Source organism: Calidris pugnax, unplaced genomic scaffold (genome assembly GCF_001431845.1).
Source record: "Calidris pugnax isolate Ruff unplaced genomic scaffold, ASM143184v1 scaffold228, whole genome shotgun sequence".
In the NCBI taxonomy this organism is placed as follows: Eukaryota; Metazoa; Chordata; class Aves; order Charadriiformes; family Scolopacidae; genus Calidris; species Calidris pugnax.
Window position 1 is genome coordinate 619,287 of NW_015091017.1, and position 7,251 is coordinate 626,537.

Here is a 7,251-nt window from a genome sequence, read left to right on the forward strand (position 1 = left end):
CCCACCTTTTCTCCCGCAAGAGCAGTGCTGGGGGCTGAAGGGGATAAGACACCTTGTTTCAAGCCAGATGAGAGATTACCACTAAACAAAAGCACAGCCAGCCTTCAGGAGAGCTCCTCTCATCAAGACATGGCCTCCTTTGCACTCCCTGCACCCCAATGCAGCCTGAGTTCACAGCAACGCGACAGGCTCCAGGAGCCTGCTTAACCCCTGTCGGGAAATGCTCAGCTACAGAACGAAGGAGGGATCACATCCGAGAGATTTTGCTCCCCGAAATTAGCAGGATGGGTTAAATCAGGACACAAACATGTGTCTGCTGGCACAGCGCACCCGCTCAAGGGACTGGCAGGAGTGTGAAGCTGTAATGCTTCCAAAATACGTGTGCTACAAGCCCAGGATGGGACACACCAGGGTGTAACCAGCACCTGGAGCTGTGATCCTTCACTGTTTTACTGTTACCCTCGGACCGAAAACCACCAGTACCCAGGAACTCACCTGCTCTTCCCCAGCCCTGGTGTGGCAGAACGATCCTTCCGTACCTGTCGGACCATGGCTCAACAGCATCTGTGCTGCACAGTCAGTCCCAGGAGCAAAAGAAACACCAAAGCTGTGGGAAGGGGGAAGAAAATTGAGTAAATCACTGACAGGGAAGTTCTACCAGGGCACTGTGTCAGTCATTTCCCTCAGCTGCTGCTGCCACACGTGCTGTGGCTGTAATGTCCAGTCCTGCAGCAGAGCAGCTTTGGGGCATCAGCTGGACTCAGCTGAAATGCACTATTATAACCCAAAGTGTGGGTCACAGCCGGGCCTGGAGATAGCAACACACTGTATTTGTCCCTACAAGCAGTGCATGGTGAGGTACAAGCCAATACTCCACACTAGCGTTTGTTCTGACCCCGGGCAGAGGAGGTGAAGGCAGACCCAGGCCATTTTCATAGAATCACAGAACAGTTTGGGTTGGAAGGGACATTAAACCCTCCCCCAGTGCCCCCCCCTGCCCTGGGCAGGGACACCTCCCACCAGCCCAGGTTGCTCCAAGCCCCCTCCAACCTGCCCTTGAACCCCTCCAGGGATGGGGCAGCCACAGCTTCTCGGGGCAACCTGGGCCAGGCTCTCACCCCCCTCACACCAAACAAGTTCTTCCCCACATCTCAGCTCCATCTCCCCTCTTTCAGGGTCAAACCCTTCCCCCTCCTCCTAGGGCTCCCCTCCCTGATCCAGAGTCCCTCCCCAGCTCTCCTGGAGCCCCTTGAGGGACTGGAAGGGGCTCTAAGGTCTCCCAGAAGCCTACCCCCGCCTGACCAGTTTTCGCTGCCTTTTCCCTCTTTCTCGACATTACCCAGTTTATTTCCACCCGCCCGGGCCCACAGGCCCCGCCACCGCCACCATCGGGCCCGCCCCGCGGGGAGCGGCCGAGGGGAGCGGGGCGGCGCCTGCGGAACTACCCGGGCAGCGCGGCGGGACCAGGCCCCTTTCCCCGCCCGCCGCCTTGTGGCTCCGCGGTGGGACCGGGCCTCCCTCCCCGCCCGCCGCCATGGGGCACCGCTGCAGAGCTGCGCCGGGGCGGCCGCCGTGAGGTGAGATGGAGGCGCCGGGGCTCCCCCTTTCCCCCGCCTGCCGTGAGGTGAGGTTGGGGCGCCGGGACTGCCCCTTCCTCGGCGGCCATGAGGCGAGGTGGGGGTGCTGGGACTGCCCCTTCGTCGGCCGCCATGAAGTGAGGTTGGGGGTGGTGGGACTCCTCTCCTCACCAGCCTCCATGAGGTGAGGTGGGGGCACCGGGACTGCCCCTTCCACCCTGGCCATGAGATGAGGTGGGGGCGCCGGGGCTCCCCCTTCCTCAGCCACCATGAGGTGAGGTCGGGCGCCGGGACTCCCCTCCTCACCAGCCGCCATGAGATGAGGTTGGGGGCGCTGGGATTGCCCCTTCCCCGCCTGCCGTGAGGTGGAGGTGCTGGGGCTCCCCTTTTCCTCGGCCGCCATGAGGTGAGGTTGGGGGCGCCGGGGCTCCCCCTTCCCCGCCGGCCATGAGGCGAGGTTGGGGTGCCGGGACTGCCCTCACCGGCCGCCATGAGTTGAAGTTGGGGCGCTGGGTCTCTCCTCCTCCTCACTGGCCGCCGTGAGGCGAGGTTGGGGTGCTGGGTCTCCCCTCCTCCTCACTGGCCGCCATGAGGCGAGGTTGGGGCGCTGGGTCCCCCCCTCCTCTTCACCGGCTGCCATGAGGCGAGGTTGGGGCGCTGGGTCCCCCCCTCCTCTTCACCGGCTGTCATGAGGCAAGGTTGGGGCGCTGGGTCCCCCCCTCCTCCTCAGCCGCTGCCATGAGGCGAGGTTGGGGTGCTGGGTCTCCCCTCCTCCTCACTGGCCGCCATGAGGCGAGGTTGGGGCGCTGGGTCCCCCCCTCCTCTTCACCGGCTGCCATGAGGTGAGGTTGGGGCGCTGGGTCTCCCCTCCTTCTCCCCGGCCGCCATGAGGTGAGGGGCACCGGGGTCGCCATGAGGTGAGGTTGGGGTGCTGGGTCTCCCCTCCTCCTCACTGGCCGCCATGAGGCGAGGTTGGGGCGCTGGGTCCCCCCCTCCTCTTCACCGGCTGCCATGAGGCGAGGTTGGGGCGCTGGGTCTCCCCTCCTTCTCCCCGGCCGCCATGAGGTGAGGGGCACCGGGGAGGGAGCCCTGTGGTGCCTCACCCTCCCCGGCGCTCTGGAAAAAAGGAAAATGGCACGTGAAATATTCCCTCTTTTTATTTTAATTGTTATTAATGGCTCTAACGCGGTCGTGCCCGGCGGCCCGCGCTGGCTGATAACCTGTGAGGCCCTGGGACCAGAGGGTAATTTGTTCAGGCTGTGCCGTTTAGAAGTAATTTCTCAGCTTATTATTCGGTTTGATTTTTACCCCTTTTTTTTTTTTTTTTTTTTTTTTTTTTTTTTTTTTTTTGTTCCTTTTCACTTTCCGCAAGCCAGATCCCAGCTGTTTAGCTCCATTAATACAGATTTAATTAATTGAATATTTGAAGTGATGTTTCTCTTGTGCTCTCTTTAGGGCTTCCAGCTGGTGCCCGGCTGAGGCGCCGGTGATGGGACGGCTGTAACACAGAGCTCGAGGCTGGCAAAGAGCTCTCTGGGGGACACAACCCTCAGGTAACTGCTCTTCATCTGTGGAAACCACCTGGTCTTTCCATAGCGTGACCCATGGAGAGGAGATGTGAGGGAATAACCTGTGCGTGAGGTGTGAAGAGAGATGGAGAGCCTTCCTAGCTCTCTCCACAAGCCAACAAGGGGAGATGGGCAAAAAGACTGCTCCTTCTGCCGTTTTGAGTAAATAATGGCTTCTGCAGGCTTGTGAATGGGCTGTTGGGCCAGCTTCCTCTGGGGTGGAAATAACCACCTGGTTTATCTAATGAAGCTGGAAGTTGCTGGAGGAAGCCCTGATGAGAGGAGGTGTTAGAAGCAAGGCCCGTGCCACCAGGGGTGGATACTTCAGGGCCTCTACTTCCTTCTGTCCTTTAAAAACCTCAATTTGGAGCCTTTTGGGTTGCGTTCCCCCCAGCGGTAGTCAGCTACCCGTCGCTGTGCGGTGCCTGCGATAGTGTTATGCTGCTGGGAGAGGAAAGGCGCTGCCGAGTGGCTCCCGGCGCCGCCGGCCGTCCTGGCCTTCGGCGGCGGCGGGGTTTGGCAGCGCTCTGCGGCCCTGAGAGTGGAGTAACCCCTGCCCCGTGGGGTTAGTCCTAGATGGGGCGCAGACAGAAAATTAAAAAAATAGGTATCTGTTGCAGGAAGTTAGTTTAATACTGCATCTTTTGTATAAAAATGAAGGTCAGCTAATTACCTGGTTGTTGTTAAGAATTGAATTGGGGGTCTCCTGTTAACTGTCTTTGAATTTTTTTTTAATGGTTTTAATTTTTAATTAACAGTTTGCATCCTTGGCTGTAGGAGCCGCCTCGCTGAGGCAGCGGTAGCTGTTGGAAGAAAAGGAAATGAGCTGTTGGTGCCGCTTTGAAGATTCCCATTTGAAAGAGATGGAGAAGATGGAAACTTCCCCAATTTAAGTGGGGCTGCTGGAGAAGTCCTTGTTTTCAGGATCTGGATGCAGTAACTTGAAATAGCAAAGGCGGTTGGGGGCAAGGTTATAATACGAATTACATATAGAATTTGTTAATCCCTTTCACTGCTTGTTTAAAATGATATTCTTATTAAACTTATTTGTATTTTAACTTGAGCGTTTGAGTTTTCATCGTATCGTAAGGCTGTGGGGGACAGCAGGAGTTAAAAGCTGTCCTGAATTCCTGCTGGTGGGAGGCTGGAGAGGCAGGAACAGGGCAGCGGGTGCCCGGTGCCCCTCCTGCTGTACACATTCTCTCCTCCAGAGCCTCTGCTGCAAGGGCAGGTTTTTAACAAGGCTTCCTTTCCGCTGGCACTCTGAAGGAGATGAGATGTTTAAAGTTTTCCATGAAGGAAATAAGGTCTGGAATTCTTGTTTCTGCTCCGGCTCCTGACTTGAAAGAACTTTCTTGTTATCTCCCTTCCCTGGGCCTGGGGGTGGGAGGAGGTGAAGCCCCCAAGAGACAGAGGGGTTGGAAAAAGCTGATAAATACACAAAATACATGGAAACTGGTGGGGAGGGAGGAGTTGGCCACCGTGGATTCAGAAAGAAATGCTGTTTAAGCTCAAAAGCAAGCGGAATTGTCAGAGCAAAGCAGTACGTTGCCCTCACTAAGGTGCCTGACCCATCCAGATTCAGTGCTGTCTTCTGGACAACTCCATCTTTGAGAAATAACCCAAACTTGGGGGAGTTTTTTAGGCTAAAACTTTTATTGCCAGTTTTGAACGCACTGAACTACTGTCTGCAGGGCTGTAAACACTTGTCAAAGTTATCACTGGCTGGAGTTTATATGAACTTGAGGCTTTTGATTAAAAACACTGGCAAGTGCCAGGTTCGTTCCCAAGTTACTGATGGCTTCTGTCATGCAGGATATACATGAATTAATTACAGTGCTGAGTTTTATTGGGGCTCTCCTAATTTTTAAATGTCCCTGATGCTGCTCGCTTACCTGTTTAGCCCTTCTGCCCTCTGAGTGTTGATGAGCTTTGAATACACATTTATGATACTCTATACAGAAAGGTTTTCAAAGTATTGAATGTTATTGAGAAAAAGGGTTTTTTTAATGGCCATCTATGACATACATAAATAATCTCCCTGGTTCTGCGTGAACATGTTCTACCTACAAAACGAACGTCGGGGTTTCCTGTGGGTTTCCATCGTGCCCCCAATTTCCCCAGCAGGGCAGCGAGGGGACCTTTTGGAAACACGCTTGCTGCCTTGGGACACTCTGCTCCCATACCAGCTGTGTCCAAAATCAGCAAAAAAATGAGGAATATACACAGTCAGCCACATAAATTGTGTGCTTTGTGGACAATAAACACACGCTGACTGGTTTATTTCCTTGAAAAACTGTTTTCCACAGAAAAGCTCTTAGGGCTGAACCCAAGACTTGGGGGCTTGGTTGTGCCGGAACAAAAAAAGGCAGGAGAAAAGGTGGTGGTTATCCCATGGGAGCGCTGGGGAGCGGCCGCAGAGCTCTGCCTCCCGCGCTGGCGGGGCTCTCCAGGCCCTGCAGCTGGAGGGAAACCGCTTTTTTTTTCCCCCAAAAAAAAGAATCCATCAGACTTTGGAAAAAAACCATAGGAACGCCGTAAAAAATGTCAGAACCCAAGAGGAGAAGGGAGCAAGGCTGCTTTTCTGCTCGGGGAAACGCTGGAGTGATTTATGATTCTGTTTATTAGCACCCTTCGCTACTGTATATTATTATTAGCTCCGCAATCTCGATACGACGTTTTACTGGGCAAAAGTGGCTGGATTTCTTCCCGTTCCACCCAGGCGCTTTGCTCTGCTTTTGCTGCTCTGCAGCAGCTGAGCACGGGACTGTTGTTAACTTAGATGTACGTGTTGGCTTTTCAGCGCCTAATTGTGTTTTATCCCGAGCTTGTTCAGAGACCTGCATTTCTTCTGATCATTCTCTCAGCGCTCTCATATTCAACAGGTAGTTTGTACTGGTCTCCTGTTTTTTGTTTGTTTTTTCAAATACCATCTTTGTTATTGTTTCATTGTGCTCTCCAGCCACACATAAATAAGAAAAATCAAATTCAAAAGGCAGATTTTTCACTTTTTTTCCCTGGAGACGGCCTCCTTGCCTTGGTAAAGCCGCCCAAGGCAGCAGCTCCTGTGGTGGTGGAGAGGCCGAATCCTTAGCCCCAAATCAAGCTGGAAAGAAAGATATCGAATGTGACAGAATTTTAAATGATAAATGTTATTTACCTGATTCTACAAGTACTGTTTTGGTCATAAAAACCACCACAAATTCAAGGCGAGCGCCGGAAGGGTGAACTCTCCTCAGCCCAACACCAGGTGGCAACATTGGCTCAGCGGAGAGGACAAGCCTTGCGCACAAACTGTGGGCTTTTTTCTTTTTGCCAGAATCTTCTAACGACCCTGATGGGCACGGAGAGCCCATTGTCTTAAATATTTAAGAGAGGGTAACATCTTCATCCTGCTGAGGAGAGCCGTCCTCGGGCCTGAGCTGGCAGAACATGGCTGCCAGGCCGAGGCTGCTGCAGGGACTATGAGACCAATTACAAAGATAACAAGGCTTTGGGGTCAGAATAGTCAAGTGGCAGCGACAAATAATTATTATCTTGGGCAAATATGCGCGAAAACGCCTGGCTAGTGCTACCCGTTCCTCCCTTTCCAGTCATGGAAGGAGGGAGAGGGAGATGTGAGGGGAGCTCTCTCTGAGGAGGGTTTGTCTCCAAAGGCGCTGGGGACGCGTTTCTTCCTGGGGTTACCAGGGGTTCAGAGGGCACCAAGCCCGGGACTCTCTCTCCGGTTGTCGGAGAGCTTGTCCGGTTATTGGCGGCCGGGGCCGGCGGGAGGCTCTAAGGAGGCTGAGGGCGGCCGCGAACCTGCGGCCCGCGATTTCCCCCCTCCCGCGCCCCGGCCCCCTCAGCGCGGGCCGGGGGGCGGGGCCAGGCGGGCGCCTCTCCCCGCCCCTCCCCTCCCCGCGCCTTCCCATCCGCCCCGGCGGGAGCGCGCGGACAATGAGCGGCAGGCGGGCGGCGGGCCGGTGGCTGCTGAGCTCTCGCGAGAGCAGGGTGAGCGCCCCCTTCCCTCCCCCCTTCAACCCTCTCAAGTTCTCGCGAGACCCGGGCCGGCGGCGCCGCCTCCTCCCTCTCCCTCCCTCAGCCACATCCCCACACGGAGGGCG

At 55.2% G+C, this 7,251-nt stretch overlaps 1 protein-coding gene and 1 long non-coding RNA gene across 2 annotated transcripts in view; both read left to right on the forward strand.

The window, feature by feature from the left end:
• The first annotated feature begins 1,440 nt into the window (after positions 1–1,440).
• LOC106896067 lies at positions 1,441–4,208 on the forward strand. Its single transcript, XR_001413564.1, has 3 exons — positions 1,441–1,577; positions 3,033–3,130; positions 3,904–4,208. It is a non-coding gene; the product is annotated as an uncharacterized LOC106896067 (long non-coding RNA).
• Positions 4,209–7,075: 2,867 nt separating this feature from the next.
• The window catches only part of MATR3 (matrin 3), a 27,407-nt gene continuing 27,231 nt past the window's right edge, over positions 7,076–7,251 (forward strand). Inside the window, exon 1 of the mRNA XM_014955794.1 lies at positions 7,076–7,138. The gene's annotated coding sequence lies outside the window, so the exon portion shown is untranslated. The remainder of the gene's footprint in view (positions 7,139–7,251) is intronic.